The sequence below is a fragment of the Schistocerca americana genome, chromosome 3, assembly GCF_021461395.2.
Source record: "Schistocerca americana isolate TAMUIC-IGC-003095 chromosome 3, iqSchAmer2.1, whole genome shotgun sequence".
NCBI classification, from domain to species: domain Eukaryota; kingdom Metazoa; phylum Arthropoda; class Insecta; order Orthoptera; family Acrididae; genus Schistocerca; species Schistocerca americana.
Window position 1 is genome coordinate 344,838,180 of NC_060121.1, and position 19,471 is coordinate 344,857,650.

Here is a 19,471-nt window from a genome sequence, read left to right on the forward strand (position 1 = left end):
CGAGAGAGAGACGATATACAAAGCAGTTGAATCCAAGCGACTGGAAAAATGCGTAGTTTATTCTCGTTCCCAAGAAGGGTCATTGAACCCATGCGCAGAATTATAGCCCCACATCACGCTGACATCAGTCTATTATGGAACTGTGATACACGTATTAAGTTATCGTTTAATGACATTTTTTGGGTTTCAGCTGTTGTACTGTAGAATGTTGAGTGGGATACTCCATTTGAAATTTTGAAGGTAGCAAGGATAAAATACAGGGAGCGAAAATTTGTCTGTAGCTTGCACAAAAACCATACTGCAGTTATAAGAGTCAGAGGAGATAAAAGGGAAGCAGTTGTTGCGAAGAGAGTGAAGCAGAGTTGTAGCCTATGCACTACGTTACTCAAACTGAAAATTGAGTAAGCTATATAGTAAACTAAGCCTACGGCGTCGTACCTCCCGAAGCGGACAAGCGATAGTGGATCAGGCATGCAGATAAAGATTCCGTAAGTCAATTTTTGTACGGGATGGTTGAGGGATTTCGGCTTTTTAATTCAAAATGTCAAATCAAAAACACATTCAGTCGCCTATATATCAAATTTTATTTTACGTATACCAGCAGTTTCGGCGTTTCACTACGCCATCTTCACGCCCCCTGCCCGACGAGTAGGAATAACCCAACCGCATGTACAATCGAAATAGGGACCAGCATTCAGTAACTTGTATCCGTAGACTTCTTTTTAACAACACGCTCGCTTTGTTCATCAATTGCAGACTGCTGGACAACGACTGAAGATGGTGTAGTGGAACGTCGCTACTGGTTGTGTAAGTAAAATATATTCGACTGAAGGTATTCTTGATTTGAAATTTTATGCAGATAAAGATGTTATTGACAGTCAGATGTTGCCATTAGTGTGCGCAAACAGTAGTGAAACTCTTTGCTTGTTTGTGGCCAACACTTTACATTTATTTACGTTCATGATAATCTCGTTCTGGATATAATTATTAGCAGTTAACAAGAAAACGACTTTTTGTGTGTTGCACATCCAGACGTGATTCACCTATTTTAACGAGATATCCTGTGCGAGTCTCCTAGAGTATTACATGATTTATCGTTTTCATAAATTCGTTTTTAAGTTTAAAACAATTCAAGTAAATATTTTGTAACAAAACGAAAAAGTACTTACAGTGAACGTCTAATTCATCACTTGAAGATCCTGCAGTTTTCCCTCGAGTGGAAAATAGGTCGAAGTTCGAAGTTTTTCGTGTAGAGTCCTTGATTTATAACACAGCATTAATATATCTGTTATTTCCAATGTCTAGAGCGTCATTCGTTTAAGTGATATTAACTTTCCCGATTTTTTGTTTTCACTTGTTTTTTGCCTTGTGCATTCAGAGTGGCAATAAAATATACAAAATCATCGAAAACAAGAAAAATCCCGAAACCGTCGAAAAATTTTGGAACAAGCTGGAAAAAACTTTGAGCAAAATTCAACAACACGACGTGAAAATCTTAATGGGAGACTTCAACGCTCAACTCTGAAAAGAAAAATAATCGGCAAAAATACTGCACATCAAAACACTATCACTAATGGCACACGTCTGATTGATATATTTCAACAACTGAACTTCGAAGTTACGTCCACCAAACTTAGAAAACCCCCACAAAAACAGAAAACACGGTGATCCATAATCCAACATCTTGGTGAATATCAGATCAACCACGTTGCCATCTCTTACGCCCACTGCCGAATCATCCACGACATTCGAGTCCGAAGAGTTGCGAACATCGACTCGGAGCACTACCTCACCCGAGTTAAAGTAAAATTATCTCCGAAGAGAATGAAACATAAAAAACCGCATATCCAAAAGTTCGACACATCCGGAATTCAAGAAACAAAGATAGCGGAAGAATGGGAAAAAGAACCGAAAAACTACTGGACTGACTCTGTAGCAAAAAATCAGAAAAGCCAAAGAATTAATCCCACTTAAGAAAAAGGCAAAACATCCATGGTGGGATTCCAACTGCGACCAAGCCATCATCAATCGCCGAATCGCCTTTCAAAAATACAGCGGCAACAAATCGCCGGAAACCCTCGATATCCGCAAAGACACAAACAGAACCATCAGGAAAACCAAACGCAACTACATCACCGAACAGCTCAAATCGTTTGAGGGCAACTGGAGAAATTACAACAGCATAAATTTCTATAGAGGTTTCGCTAAAAGAATTAAAGGCAACTGACCGCAAAATTTGACCTTAAAGAAACAAAAATGAGAGACTCGTACTCACCAACCAAGAAAACTGAAAAGAACTGACACACTACTTTTCCGACCTTCTTAACTGCCCTGAACCATCCGAACGATACCCACACACATCCCCAAGTCTCACGAAATCCGACACAGATCCACCGACGCAAGAAGAAGTCCGACGCCCCATCATCATTCAGGAGAAGATGTGATCACCGCAGAATTACTGAAAAATCTCGGAACACAATTATTACAGGAAACCACACAGATCATTCAGGGCGTCTGGCGAAGTGAAGAACTCCCAGACGACTGGAAACGCGCACTTATCCACCAACTTAACAAAAAGCAGACAAATCTGACGTGAATAACTACAGAGGAGTCTCCCTCCTTTCCGTTCCTTGCCAAGTCTTCTTCGCTGGCCTCTTAAAACACGCACAAGAGCAACTCGAACCTCTAACAAGTGAATAACAATCAGAGTTCAGACTACACAGAGCAAGCACCGAACAAATTTTCAACCTGCAGTCTACACTGAAAATTCGATCTATATGAAATCTCCCAGCCATCTGCATATTTGATGACTTCAAGGAAGCTTAAGACTCCATCGACCCACAATCCCTGTTTAATATATTCAAAGAAAACAAACTAGATCCAAAACCACAACGGATCATCCAACAAACGATAACAGACACAACTTCCAAAGTGAAATTCAACGGAGAAATCTCACAACCTTTTTCCATCAAGACTGGCATCCGGCAGGGTGATGGTCTCTTCCCACAACTTTTCAACGTCGTTTTAGACAAAATCATCAAAGAATAGGAGCAAGAACTGGAAAATCGAAACATCTGGAGACCAATTAGGCTAGAAAAAGAGAAGGATAATGTCATGCCTAGCCTTCGCTGATGACCTGCTATCCTTTCTGGTGATGAACAAACAGCAGTCCATCAGACTGAAATCCTCAAAGAATGTGTCGAGAAAGTTGGACTGCAAATTTCTTTTTATTAAACCGAATTCATGGCTACAAAACACGTCAAAACACAAAATTCAATTACAAAATATTGCACACTAAACAACGTTAACAACTTTAAGTACTTAGGAGAAATTATTGAGCCTACAGGTACAGAAAGATTAGCACAAAAAACGCGGGAACTCAAAGTGCGGAAAGCAGATGGGAAAGTTGCTAGCATCTACAATAAAAAATGCGTAAACATCAACACAAAAGTTCGATGCTACACGACTGTTATCAAAACTGAAACACTGTACGCCAGCTAGACTCTAAACCGTAATTACAAAGGAGACCTAGGAAATATAAAAAAAAGACTGAAAGAAAAATCGTTCAAAAACTCCTTAGCGCAAAGCTCACAGACGAAAGATACCGTCTACAATCACAGTCACAGAAAAATATTCCAACATCGAAAACGACTTTCGCAAACGACGACTGAAATTTTATGGACACATCATGAGACTAGATGACAACCGGCTAATGAAGAAAATTTTGACATACCTACAGAAACTGAAAATGACAACAGTCTGTATAAATCAGTTCCAAATTGATCTAAAAATGCCAAAATCTCACCGACAGACATCGAAGATCGAAACGTCTTCGGGCATAAGGCCTACAGCTGGGAAATTTCATCAGAGGACAAACCCAAGGAACCTAGAAGAAAGTGGTCAGATGAACGTCGAGCTAAGCATAGCGCGATTATGAAACAGTTCTGGAAGAATAAGAAAAAGAACAGCCATATGTCACAATTTGCCTTATGTGATCCTCTATGGGTGTAAACAACTTTGTTGACCAGGTTAGAGAAAAGAGCAGTATTTTTAACGTGGCTTGCATATAGGAGGTGAGTGTTAAGTAGCTTTCGAGTTAAGGCGCTTTTTTAGTACACAGGTTTGCTATCATATTTTAGGCGCACTTTCTGTACTGTGTGCGTTACTTTATGCGCAGTGGTTGAAATGCTTACAATCTCTACATTGATGTAGTTGGGTACAACATCATTGAATTGACAAGTACTGCTGAACTTGAAACATTCTTGTGTAGAAAAAAATGACACAAACACCGGAAATAACAGTTGAATGACTGTTAGGTTACGCAATTGCAGTGACAACTACACGAAAAAGTGCGACTTTTCATTGGTTTTCTACGTGAAAGAAAACTGTTTGATCTTCAAGAAATGAATTGAATTAGACATTTTACTGTAAGTAACCTTCCATTTTATTATAAAAGTAGCTGACAAACCCGGCATTTCTCGGTTATTCATTTTACCAATTTTCTATTAGAAACGGAAATAAAAAATATCAACTGTGTGTGTGTTACTCCCGCAAACAAAGTTGACACTCGGCGAGGTGGCTGATGGGAGCGACGTAAATGGGAAATGCCTTTACGGTCACTCGCAATAGCCACCGCGCCGAGTGTCAACTTTGCGTGTGTAATAGGGTAATATCGAAAAAATTTAATTTCCATTTGTTCATGAAAACACATCTGAAATCATGGAACAGTCGTAAACAGAAATATGCGTAATGTACGAATGTAGCCGCGTGGGATTAGCCGAGCGGTCTATGGTGCTGCAGTCATGGACTGTGCCGTTGGTCCCGGTGGAGGTTCGAGTCCTCCCTCGGGCATGGGTGTGTGTGTTTGTCCTTAGGATAATTTAGGTTAAGTAGTGTGTAAGGTTAGGGACTGATGACCTTATCAGTTAAGTACCATAAGATTTCACATGCGTTTGAACATTTTTTTTTTTGTACGAATGTATAAGAACAGTATCCAAATTAAGAAACACGATCTCGAACAGTTTCTGTGCGCTGGCGGTGACGCTTTGCGTGTCTGCAACGCGATTTTGTAAACGTCTCTGTGGCAACGCCTCTTCATAGCTCCATAGACGACTACTGTTCTCGCCGGCCGGAGTGGCCTTGCGGTTCTAGGCGCTACAGTCTGGGACCGCACGACCGCTACGGTCGCAGGTTCGAATCCTGCCTCGGGCATGAATGTGTGTGATGTCCTTAGGTTAGTTAGGTTTAAGTAGTTCTAAGTTCTAGGGGACTGATGACCTCAGAAGTTAAGTCCCATAGTGCTCAGAGCCATTTGAACCGTGTTTTTTTTTTTACTACTGTTTTCGCTTACTGCCGTTTGCGCTTCGCAACTGAAAGCTGTCAAAAGCGCTACCAGCTGTCAGGAAATACCTTAAGTTGACTCGACTGTAAGAGTACCTCAGTAGTAAAGAATTTTTTCACGCATCTCACTGTTTATGATGTCGTATCTCCTGAACTATAATAGGTAGGTGGTTCTTACTACGATAGCGACTGTTGTCTGATAATAAGGGATATGTGTACCAAGTTTGGTTGAAATCGGTCCAGTTGTTTAGGAGAAGATGTGGAACACAATCACACAGACACGCAAACACACATCCACTTCTATCATATGTACTGATATTTACTTGAACTGTTTTAAATATAAAAACTAATATCTGAAAAGGAAAAATCCTGTAGCAGTGCAGAAAACTTTGTTGAAAAGCCGAAACAAGTCTGGGTGTATAAATAAAATTCATGTGAAGTACGTATAGAGGCGTTTTCTTGCTGATTACTAAAATGCATGTACATGGTGAAATGCGGGTGAACAAGAGGAAACGATCCATGATAAGGAGCAAGAAAGGTCGTACCGACGTACGACCGGAAATGCGTACCAAGGTACACAAGAGTGCATATTACTCCTTCGTATCATCAGAAGCACGTCATCCAGCAACAGAGACAAGATTACCCACAGGAAGTGTACGTATGCTTCGGCTTTGAGACACTGTAGAAAGATGACTGAACCTACAAGACGGTCGTCAATAATCCCCCCCCCCCCCCCCCCCCCCCCCACACACACACACACAGTGAGGCCGAACCGGTGCTGATGTTTCGCTGTCACCATACCACGGGGATTCTCCCTAGCCCACGGGTGAGTGTTGTCAAGGTTGACGATACCACCCCTCGTAACGGTAGCCTCATCTGTGAATAGCATGGATGACAGACATCCCGGCATCGCGCTGGCTTGTGCGACAAACTTACGACAAAACTGTCTCCGCAGAGGTAAGTCCATAGGTAATACGGAAGGCACGCCTTGTAAGTTATACGGATAGTGGCAGAGAGAGTTCCACACGATCATCTGGGTTACCCCATACTGTTGGACCATCTGTCAAAGATCTCTTATCTTCACCTTCAAGTGATGTACTACCCAGCGAAAGCATTTTAGGCTGTAAGTCCATAACACCTCCATTGCTCATTCCCTCAGGGATCGTTTCCTCCAGTTCTTCCCCATTTACACTACTGGCCATTAAAATTGCTACACCGCGAAGATGACGTAGTACACACGCGAAATGTAGCTGACAGGAAGAAGATGCTGTGATATGCAAATGATTAGCTTTTCAGAGCATTCACACAAGGTTGGCGCCGGTGGCGACACCTACAACGTGCTGACACGAGGAAAGTTTCCAACCGATTTCTCATACACAAACAGCAGTTGACCGGCGTTGCCAGGTGAAACGTTGTTCTCATGCCTTGTGTAAGGAGTAGAAATGCGTACCATCACGTTTCCGACTTTGATAAAGGTCGGTTTGTAGCCTATCGCGATTGAGGTTTATCGTATCGCGACATTGCTGCTCGCGTTGGTCGAGATCTAATGACTGTTAGCAGAATATGGAACGGTGTTCAGGACGGTAATACGGAACGCCGTGCTAGATCCCAACGGCCTCGTATCACTAGCAGTCGAGATGACAGGCATCTTATCCGCATCGCTGTAACAGATCGTGCAGCCACATCTCGATCCCTGAGTCAACAGATGGGGACGTTTGCAAAACAACCATCTGCACGAACAGTTCGACAACGTTTGCAGCAGCATGGACTATCAGCTCGGAGACCATGGCTGCGGTTACCCTTGACGCTGCATCACAGACAGGAGCGCCTGTGATGGTGTACTCAACGACGAACCTGGGTGCAGGAGTGGCAAAACGTCTTTTTTCGGATGAATCCAGGTTCTGTTTACAGCACCATGATGGTCGCATTCGTGTTTGGTGACATCGCGGTGAACGCACATTGGAAGCGTGTATTCGTCATCGGCATACTGGCGTATCACCCGGCGTGATGGTATGGGGTGCCATTGGTTACACGTCTCGGTCACTTCTTGTTCGCATTGACGGCACTTTGAACAGTGGACGTTACATTTCAGATGTGTTACGACCCGTGGTTCTACCCTTCATTCGATCCCTGCGAAACCTTACATTTCAGCAGGATAATGCACGACCGCATGTTGCAGGTCCTGTACGGACGTTTCTGGATACAGAAAATGTTCGACTACTGCCCTGGCCTGCACATTCTCCAAATCTCTCACCAATGGTCAATGGTGGCCGAGCAACTGTCCAATGAAAACCCGTTTATTATCTGCATTTCTTCTTGGTGTAGCAATTTTTTCTTCTTGGTGTAGCAATTTTAATAGCCAATAGTGTAGAAAATCATTCTGTGTATCTGCTGTGAAAAATGGTCACTAGAAGAAAACTGTTCTGTGTATGTTTGGGTAACTTCCTCAGCCACCTTATATAATTCAGACCAAACACTAATTAAGTAGCGCCTACGTTCAGGAAGTAACTGAACTCAGTTACTTTTAATAAGACCGCTGGTCGCTCTTCTGCATTAATTTTATGAGAGTGTACGCTCCCGTAGTGTTGCTTTGGTAGAAAGCACGGAATTAAAACTCCGGTTTTCATTCAGAGTTTCTTAGCGGCATTGGACATTAATTACTGTCGCACACCGGAGACGCTGTCTTTCTCGGTAATCGGGAGAAGGACCAGAGAAGACGAGAGGAGAGGAGAGGAGAGGAGAGAGGTTAACAGGTGGCCGCAGGCGACGTCGTGGGCGGTCCTTCCACTCCGCGTGTTCCCATTTCCTCCCCGAGTGCTCAACACGGGGGACACGGCTCTCTCGCATTTTATGTGCCGTCCCAGTCAGAGCCCGCGGCTGGAAAACTGTTAACGTCTCGGCGACAGGAAACAGCGGCTCTGTTGATTACACTCGGCAATTGTGGCCACCCTCAGACCGCGCGCCGGAACCCACTGCTGTACCCCCCGCGTTCTCTGCACACTAAACTTCCTCTTGCTGCTGCCACCTTAACAGCCGTGCTAGCTCTGTAGCAGCTCAACGAAATTAACACCTTTTCCAAATAGTGTTGTGTAAAGAGATTTCGTCTCAATAATTCTGTAAGAGGTCTTGCGTACCTCCCTTTTTGCTGCACCACCAGTCACTACTCAAGTAGATATTCACTAATTTGAGCCGGCCAGGTGGCCGAGCGGCCGAGCGGTTCTAGGCGCTACAGTCTGGAACCGTGCCAACGCTACGGTCGCAGGTTCGAATGCTGCCTCTGGCATGGATGTGTATGATGTTCTTAGGTTAGTTAGGTTTAAGTAGTTCTAAGTTCTAGGGGACTTATGACCTCAGCAGTTGAGTCCCATAGTGCTCAGAGCCATTTGAACCATTTTTAAACCACTAACTTGAAATCTAGTTTCGCAGGACAGAGCGGATCAGGTTGTGGTTGTAGAGGGGGCCGTTATAAGTTACTGTTAGTTGCACAAAACACACAAACTTTTATTTTCCTCAGAACCACTTAATTACACATTGCCTTAAAAGGATCAAATTATAACAGTATGGATGAAGGTCTAGTTAAGAAAATTTTCAAAATTTAGTTTCTAAACAACTCAATCTTCAAATTTTAATTTAAGTCGGCTGAAGGCCTTGTTTTAAAATTAAAACAAACTAAATTATTAGACGACTGAAGGCCTCGCAAAGTACCTGAGACTAAAATGAAAATTACAATCTGAAACCAACAGAACAGTGGTGCTCAGAAGTGTTCCAAGGGTCGGCATGAGGAGGTAGCTCTAATGTAAGGTGAGGTGAGACAGGCAGCCAAGAGTAAGATTAAATAAGCCCGCTCTGTTGGCCGTGCGGTCTAACGCACGGCTTTCCGGGCGGGAAGGAGCGCCTGGTCACCGGCACGAATCCGCCCGGCGGATTTGTGTCAACGTCCGGTGAACCGGCCAGTCTGTGGATGGTTTTTAGGCGGTTTTCCATCTGCCTCGGCGAATGCGGGCTGGTTCCCTTTATTCCGCCTCAGTTACACATGTCGGCGATTGCTGCGCAAACTAGTTCTCCATGTACGCGTACACCACCATTACTCTACCACGCAAACATAGTGGTTGCATTCATCTGGTGTGAGACGTTCCCTGGGGGTCCACCGGGGGCCGAAGCGCACAATAACCTTGGGTTCGGTGTGGGGCGTCGGAGGGGTGAAGTGGAGTGCGGTAGTCATCGTGTGGTTGCGGACCACTGCGGCTGCGGTGGGGACGGAGCCTCTCCGTCGTTTCTAGATCCCCGGTTAACATACAATACAATACAATACAAGGTTAAATAATCGGATGGCAATCCGAACCAGGGACGGCTGAAGGACTGACCAACAACCTAATCAATTCCCTTCCGCCCCACCAATAGCACGACAACGGAAAGTATCAACCGAGGACGAAGATACCAGCAGTACTACGTCTTGAAAATTGGCGTCTAAAAGCAGCCAAGGCACAATAACCAATCTAAGAAAAAAAATATGAACAAACAAGTAAAAGGCTGTCGAACTACACGCCGTGCCGGACAGCATCAACATGGCGATGAGAAACACACTGCTGGAAAACTACGCTAACGACCATGGCAGGTAACTGGGGCATTAACGGCCCCAAGGCAGAAAATACCACTGGTGCACTTCACTGATAAGTAACAACCAATTTAATAGTTAAACACCATACAGGAAGACGGCTGCAAAATTTTGCAGACTCCAACACACTATACATTGCTGCTAGCCGGATCGGCCCAGGAAGCAACAACCGACAATAAACGAAGAGATGTCACAGCAGTTGAGGTTTCATAACAGGTTAATTGATTACTCAGCTTCAGTGTACAGGTTCGGTGGGCAACAAACTTTGTAGCTCTCACAGCAAGATAGCGCCTCACAATCCGACAGTGCGTACATGCCGCCAGCGGTCCCAGCCTGACTTCGAGCTGCGGAGACTTCCTCACTGTTCCGTCCCAACCGACCGACTGCCACACACACCACCACACGGAAACAATGCTGTCACACCGAAGATGGTACAGCAATACTAGTATCGATAAGCGCTGCTGCTGCTGCCACTGACGGAGCCAAGTCAGCAGCTCATTATGGCAGTAACTCAGGGAGAAATAAGACGCCACTGAATTGCAACAAACTGACAAAGAACAAACGGCATCAACACGAGCCGGCCACGGCTCATAACTATCTGATGTGGACACCTTTTAGTACCCATTAATGTGGGGTGTCTCCACCCTTCGCCTTTACTACAGATTAATTTCTACTGGAGACGCTTTCAATGAGGTGTTTGAATGTCTATGGAGGAGTAGTAGCCTATTCATCGTCAAGAGCAGAAACTGGAGAAGGTAGTGATGATGGGCTTTGGGATTTGGACCATAGTCGACATTCTAACTCATACTAAAGAGGTTCGATCGCGTTCAGGTTGAGAAGTACAATCATCGTCTCTAACTGTTCCTCTATTGCATGCCGTACACTATGCTGTAAGCGTTGAAATCCTTCTGCATTCAGCGTTTTATTATGTGCGACAATGGAACCACACCCAAAGCAGAAATTCCACACTCATATCGTAAGACCTCCTCTTCCGTACTTTGCGGTTGCACTTCACATGATGACGGTAGGTAACGTTCACCAGGCATTCCTCAAATTCAAACCTTTCCAACGGACTGTCACTGCGTATGACGTCATTCATCAATCCAAACCACGTGTTTCCACGCTGCCCAGTGATGTCTCCCATTACACCACTTCAAGCATCGTTTACCGTTGACTACAGAAATGTGTGACCCATGGAGTTGCTCGACAATTGTACTCCATCCTCTTTATCTCTGTACGCACAGTCATTGTGCTAACTGGTCTACTGGCGGCACTTTGTGACCCAGGACTGATTCCTTCCACTAATTTTATGCGCGTCAGTACATGTGGTCTGCTTGGTCTTGATTTAGCTGTGGGTGTTCCTTCTCGTTTACACTTCACCATCACAACACCAGTAGAGGGCCTGTACAGGTTTACAAAGGTTGAGGTGTCCCAGATCGATCGATTTGTTACTCAGGCGACATCCAGCGTTCATAAGTCATAGAACTCTCCTGATGGACACATTCTATTACTGCTGCTTCTCTGCTTACAACACTTCCCGCCTCCTTTTGTGCTGCCTGGTCTGCCTCTCCTGACATCCAGTGGTCAGTTTCGCAATACAGACAGGTGTACGGTTATGAAAGATCACATAATATTTGTATGCTGCAAATCTCTGTGAAGGTTTTGCCGGAGGATATTTAGCATAGCACCACATGTTAGGGTTTCTTGATTCCAGTCTCTTATGGAGCGGAAGAAGGAAGTCCACTTAAATGGCTCTCAGAGTGACGTACTTAGTCCAGTTTTGTCATCGCGAACCTTATGTAGGCGATAAGCAGGTGACTGTAGAATATCTGTAGATTATTCACTTACAACTGAATTTTGAAAACAGTTTTTGAGAAATAATTTGTGTCTATCTTCAAGAGTCTGCTAATTCAGGTATTTCAACATTTCCGTGACGACTTCCAGTGAATTAGACAATCTTGTGACCATTCTCTGTATACCATCAGTATTCCTTTTGCCCTGTTTGGTACGGGTTCTACACACTTGAGCAACGTTCTACGATGTTTCGTGAGTGTGTTTTATAAGCTGTCTCCTTTTTAGACTGATTGCATTTTCCTAGTATTATACAAGTGAACCTGCTTTACCTGCGACTGAGCCCATGTGCTTGTTCCATTTCATACCCCTACAAACTGTTACAACCAGGTATTTATATGAGTTGACCAACTGATACCGTACCTACACGATACTGTTAGATAACACGTTTATGAGTTTTGCGGAGTGCACAATTTTTCATTTTGGAACATCGAAAGCTAGTTACCATTCTTTGTACCACTTTGAAATCTTATCAATGTCTGAATGAACATTTGTGCAGCTTTTTCAGACACTTCTTCACTATGGGTAATTGCATCATCTGCGAAAAGTATGAGGTTACTCTTCATATTACATGCAAGGTCATTAACGTACAACATGAAAAATAAGGATCCCAAAATACTTCCATGTGGTATGCTTGAATTACTTCTACATCTGTCGACGACTCTCCATCCAAGATAACATGCTGTTAATGTCGTCATCTTGCTAACCGGAAAAAATATCCACCCGTAAAAAACTCTAGCGTGATTCTTTGCAATGCACATATTGCACGAGGGGACTTAAAAAATTAAGTTTCACGTTATTATGGCAGACCAAGTAACTTTCATCGAACGCTGCACTACACTTTAAAGTGACGCAGATATGTGACATTGTTGTTCAACATACTCACCAAGTGTCTCTAAACAACGATCGGCAAGTTCTACCAATTCTTCGACGATATAAATTCGCTCCTTGGTCACGGAGCCATTCGAGAAAAGCTGTGTGAACGTCATCAGTGGAAAATCTCTTTCCCTCAGACGTTCTTCCTCGACTCTCTGGACATTTTCGTCTGTGGTTGATGCCTAGAAGCGTCACCCGCGTCTGTGCGGCCTTGGTCAAAACGTTGGCAACATATCATTCTGGTTGGATACGATATTGCATTTGGTTCTTATACCACCAGAATTTCAAGGTGAATCTGAATGTAATTTAGACGTTTTCCCAACAAGAATCGCACTGTCTCTCGTATTCAACACTGAAGTAAGTGTCCAGTTCCCGCACCAATTCCCTCGCACAATGTAATGCATCTGTTATCCGTTTTTTATTTATTTTTTATTTTTTGAGACATCAGTCTTCTGACTGGTTTGATGCGGCCCGCCACTAATTCCTCTCCTGTGCCAACCTCTTCATCCCAGAGTAGCACTTGCAACCTACGTCCTCCAATCTATGTCTTCCTCTACGGTTTTTACCCTCTACAGCGCCCTTTAGTACCACGGAAGTTACTCCCTGATGTCTTAATAGAAGTCCTATCATCCTGAAACTTCCTGGCAGATTAAAACTGTGTGCCGGACCGAGACTCGAACTCGGGATCTTTGCCTTTCGCAGGCAAGTGCTCTACCATATGAGCTACCCAAGCACGACTCACGCTCCGTCCTCACAGCTTTACTTCTGCCAGTACCTCAACTTTCCAAACTTTGCCCGTCATGCTTGGGTAGGTCAGATGGTAGAGCACTTGCCCGCGAAAGGCAAAGGTCCCGCGTTTGAGTCTCGGTCCGGCAGACAGCTTTAATCTGCCAGGAAGTTTCATATCAGAGCACACTCCTCTGCAGAGTGAAAATCTCATTCTGGTCCTATCATCCTGTCCCTTCTCCTTGTCAGTGTTTTCCACATATTCCATTCCTCTCCGACTCTGCGCAGAGCCTCCTCATTCCTCACCTTTCGAGTCCACCTCATTTTCAACATTCGTCTGTAGCACCACATGTCAAATGCTTTGATTCTCTTCTGTTCCGGTTTACCCACAGTCCATGTTTCATTACCATACAATGCGATGCTCCAAACGTACATTCTCAGAAATTTCTTTCTACATTTAAGGCCTATGTTTGATACTAGTAATGCCATTTTTGCTAGTGCTAGTCTACATTTGATGTCCTCCTTCCTCCGTCCCTCACTGGTTATTTTGCTGCCTAGATAGTAGAAGTCCTTAACTTCATCTACTTCGTGACCATCTGTCCTGATGTTAAGTTTGTCAATGTTCTCATTTCTGCTACTTCTCATTACTCTCGTCTTTCTTCGATTTACTCTCAGTCCATATTCTGTACTCATTAGACTGTTCATTTCATTCAGTAAATCATGTAATTCTTCTTCAATTCACACAGGATAGCAATGTCATCCGCGAATCGTATCATTGATATACTTTCACTTTGAATTTTAACTCCACTCTTGAACCTTTCTTTTAACTCCATCATTGTTTCTTCGGTGTACAGATTGAACAGTAGGGGAGAAAGACTACATCTCTGTCTTACACCTTTTTTATCTGTACCGCAGTAGAACTGTCTCTGCAGTAAACCCAGAACATGTATTCCATTCTGGCAACGTCCCAATCTTGTCGCGCAGTGTTCTTTGTGTGAGACGACTCGTGTAACCTGTTTTGTGAAGTATCTGCGTATATTACGGAAACATGCGACATTTTTCATTCTTTAACCCTTTAGAGGCATACAGACATACACACGACTTTCGCAATTAATTTCGGAATGTGTATAACTTGTAACTGGTCTTTAAATGTACTTCTCGACATAAACAAACTCATTTGTGCTGCATCTGTGAAGGTAAAAGAGTGATCAGAAATGCGAAAAGAAAGAGCTAAAAGTTGCACAACAAAAATAAGTGCAGTTAACTACTAATTAAACTAAAATATATAAATTGGGAAACGAGGTGGGTAAAAGAGTTGTTATGTTACGAAGAGCGGCTGAAGCCTTCAAAATATCGACAGAAAACAACGTTGTGCTTTTGGTGAACAATCAAGGCGTGTTACCATTTTCGGCTCTTGGTAGTGTCTCATGAACTTCCTGAAATGGTGACGTCGTCAATGAGATTTAGCGATTGCAGTACGGTCAGCACTACAAAAGGTTCCTACCTCGAATGCAAAGTTTTTTTACTAACGTACGACCAGGTTCAATACATTACGCACCATCATCAGATGTAAACTTCTTGACTGGAGATAGCTCGTCATTGTGAACTTCCGTTTCATAAGCAACATGGCTCTGAGCACTATGGGACTTAACATCTATGGTCATCAGTCCCCTAGAACTTAGAACTACTTAAACCTAACTAACCTAAGGACGTCACACAACACCCAGTCATCACGAGGCAGAGAAAATCCCTGACCCGCCGGGAATCGAACCCGGGAACCCGGGCGTGGGAAGCGAGAACGCTACCGCACGACCACGAGCTGCGGACTCATAAGCAACAGACACAGATGACGCATAGGGCATTGAAATAGATTATGTGTTAGCAAAAGACAAAGTAAAGGTAAAGTCTGTGACGCAAGCATTTCAGTAGAACGCACAGGTTATTTACTGCGGATACTGGTTTAAGAAGAAGCAAGATTACGATTAGAAGAAACATGAATACAAACACTTGGATCAGGGGAGAGACTGGACCGGATGGCTTAATTACGGCTACGATGAAAGTTAAAAGAAAGAGAGGCTGTGCATATAGTCAGAAGATGAAAAATGGACTAAGGTAACTGTTTGCTGGAATGCAGGAGGGAATAAAAGATCGAGACAACAAGCTAATTGAAATTGTAAAGATGACGTTAAAAAAATAGGCACGTACAGCTGATGACCGTATTGTGTGAAAAAGATTAGAGGCCACTTTTATCCAGCAGTGGATGTTGAAATGGTTCAAATGGCTCTGAGCACTATGGGACTTAACATCTGAGGTCATCAGTCCCCTAGAACTTAGAACTACTTAAACCTGACTAACCTAAGGACATCACACACATCCATGCCCGAGGCAGGATTCGAGCCTGCGACCGTAGCGCTCGCGCGGTTCCAGATTGAGGCGCCTAGAAGCGCTCGGCCACGGCGGTCGGCAGTGGATGTCGAATTCACGACGGTAATGTGATGATGAAGATGATGGTGGTGGTGGTGTTGCATCATGAGGAACTGCGTCAGTTGCTTGTGTAAAACTAGAAACAGCATGGCTGTATGTTTTTACTACGGAAGTCAGCAACACGGTAGACGTCAGCCTGACTGTAACTTACGCACGCGATTCTGTACCATAAAATGTTCAGCAGCAGAGACTGCTGTGGCAGTGAAGCCCGGGCGACCGTCAGTTCAAATGCGTCACTGGCTTACGCTTTCGCTTTCTCATCTTGTAAAGAACGAATAAGCGATTGAAGCAGAATGCAGACGTGCTGCGGGGACTGGTGAGAGAGAAACTTTTTCCTCCTGAGAACTCTATTACCTGTGGCAATAAAGAAAATTAACGAAATGAATTTGTGCACAGTGGGGAGTTGGAGTACACAGCAGGAAACAGAAAAACCACCTTGTATCAAAGATACTGATGGGAGGTACTGACATCTGAATGCGTTAGTCAATGGCAATTACGACGGTACGTATGCCTGCCACTTAGTGCCACAATCCTCGGAGACCGACAGTAGTTACCAGGTGTTAATCATAGGGCCGCGGTAACGACCCCACGCTCGTCCATCACCTGCGTCGTCTGCTGCCTCCGGCGTCTGATGGACGTTACGAGAGGAACGGGGACCGGGAGAGCGAGAAGAACGGGAGGGAATGTGAGGGGCAGAGCCACCTGCTGCTTACCAGCGGTATGAATGAAAGCTCGCGCTTTCACTCTCCATGGTTTGTTACTTGCAAGAGTCACACGAAAACGACTACAGTTACATTCACACACTGTAAGCCACTGTGCAGTGCATGGTAGAATGCTTTCCTGGTGTCCGCAGCTCGTGGTCTCGCGTTCTCGCTTCCCGAGCACGGGGTCCCGGGTTCGATTCCCGGCGGGGTCAGGAATTTTCACCTGCCTCTGGATGACTGGGTGTTTCTGTTGTCCTCATCGTTTCATCGTCATTCACGTACGTGGTGAGATTGGACTAAGTAAAGGGTAGGGCCGACCGCCGTGGCCGATCGGTTCTAGGCGCTTCAGTCTGGAACCGCGCGAACGCTACGGTCGCAGGTTCGAATCCTGCCTCGGGCATGGATGCGTGTGATGTCCTTTGGTTCGTTAGGTTTAAGTAGTTCTAAGTTCTAGGGGACTGATGACCTCAGATGTTAAGTCCCGCTCAGCCCCATTTGAACCATTTTTAAAGGTTGGGAATCTATACGGGCGCTGATAACCCCGCAGTTGAGCGCCCCCCAATCCGAATCATCATCATCTTTCCTGGTCAATATTATGAATTTTGGGTCCTGTTTGAGTCATCTCCTGAGATAAGGAGCAATGACTGCCTACGTGCCGCACGACTCGTCGTAATCTGTTGTCTTATACTGGCACCATCGTACGTATTACTTAGTGTTCATGGGAATAACTGTCGAACCATTCTACCACAGGTGTGTCTTAATACTCGAAACGTCTATGTCGTGAGCAGCAGTTCAGTTCTGTACCTTTGCTGTCAAAGTAGCAATGATGTAGGTGAAAGGAGATCTAGCAAGGGTGCCAAGCACATTTTCTCTGGTATTTCAGTAGATACTTACAATTTAGTTTTTGCAGTCTACAGCTGCAATCAGCCCATACAAATACTGCTCATTACGTCTTTTCCACGGCTCCCAGTGCCGACAGAAAACGCCTGTTTGTTTCCCCTTACGAGCAAAATGATTTTTAAAGCGTTATTTTACGTGCCCATTCGACTAAGCAGTGCGAAATGGGTGTAGTGCGATATTCGTTTTATAGATCCCGTATTAACAGCGACAGTAAAACACGAAGAATAACCAATATTCTAGCAGCGACTGCACTCCCCTGGCCCACTCCGACCGCTGCCGCCACGCGGCAGCGCTATTCACTAACTGCTGTTGGAGTTCTGGCTTTTTTCGTGTTTTTCTGTCCCCGTTAGTACTCCCTGTTAATACACATTGTTGAAACAAATGTGACACTAGACTCATTTCGGACCACTCTATCGAACGGGCACGTAAAAGTCCGCTTTAAAAAAACATTTTGCTCGTAACGAGAAACAAACTGGCACTTTCTGTCGGGGCTTGGGGTCGCATGAGAGACTTGATGAGCTCTATTTGTTTGGTCTGACTCCAGCTACACACTGGAAAAAAGAAATCGCAAATATCTGCCAAAATACCAGAGAAAATGCTTCTGACGACCCTGTAAATTCGAAATACAAGGTTCAATGTGTTTTGCGGCTCCCCCAGTTGTAACTGAAGAAGATGTGGCCGAATTTTCAGTAGATATGCACGGCTATTTACTGCGGATATTGGTTTAAGAAGAAACAAGACGAGAGAAACGGAGAGCTGTGAGGAATAACAGCGAGTTCATCACACTTTTTTTATCTTTCATCCCTTCTGCTGAGGGTGGGCTGCAGTTAGAGCTTAGCTCTTTTCAGCCATAGGTACTTTTATTCCGTTTGTGACTCCATTTATTTGTTTCAATTATACTTCCTATTTTATTTGGTTGTCCACTCTGGTAGCTTCATTAAGTTCATTAATACATATCTTCTGTTCCTATTTCAAATTATGTTCTTCTTACTGATGCTGACGAAGAAGAAGAAGAAGAAGAAGATGCCGATGATCATCATGACTGAGTAATATACGAGATTACGCCAAGTAGCCAAATCATGGAAGACGGATGGAACGTATTGGCAATTGTGAAGGATGCTTTCTGGGTGAGAGGAAGTGTACAAATGGCAAAGCAGACTAGAAGCGGGACGGAAAGAAGGAAGATTAGAGTTTAAAGTTCCGTCGGCAACAGATCATCAGAGACCGAGCACAACCTCGGATTAGGGAAGGATGGCGTAGGAAATTGCAGTGTCCCTCTAGAGAAACCATTCTGGAATTTTCCTTAATTGATTTGGGGAAATAGCGGAAAACCCATTTCTTGATGGGCGGACGGTGATTTGAGCCGTCGTCCTCTCGAATGCGAGTCCAGTGTGTTAGCCAACGCGTCACCTCTGACGTTAAGTGAGATGGAGGGTTCTATTAAGCGCACATGAATTATTACCTATAGACCACAGTTTTGTTACTTCAATATAAGATTTTCGTTCAGCTAGTCATGACAAGAAACATCATTACCGACGGAGCGGATACGAAGTAACGAACAGGTGAGCTACAAGGCCGCCAGGTTTAGTGGTTCACATAAAAGACCGTTATCTGGTGGCCAGTTGTTGGTTAAATAACAGAAACAAAAATTTCTGCACAAAGGTACAAGCTTCATGATGTATAGGTAACTGTCTGAATTAACAGGCACGATTGTAGATGCAGAACGACTGACAGAATTTCCATTTATCGTAATGAATAATAGTTCATTTAAATGTGAATACGTGTAATGCCTACAGCAAAAGCAAAGAATCCTGTATCTTATACTATCTGATGACAGCCATGGGGGTTCGTTGCTTGTTGTTGTGGTCTTCAATCCGAAGGCTGACTTTAATGCAGCTCTCCATACTACTCTATCTTGGGCGAGCCTCTTTATTCCCGAATAACTACTGCAACCTGCGTCTTTCTGAATCTGCTT

General features: G+C 44.1%; 1 protein-coding gene across 2 annotated transcripts in view; it reads right to left on the bottom strand.

Moving 5' to 3' along the window:
- Positions 1 to 19,471, bottom strand: part of LOC124605801 (integrin alpha-PS2-like) — a 793,741-nt gene that overhangs the window by 335,307 nt on the left and 438,963 nt on the right. The gene's annotated exons all lie outside the window — the stretch shown is intronic.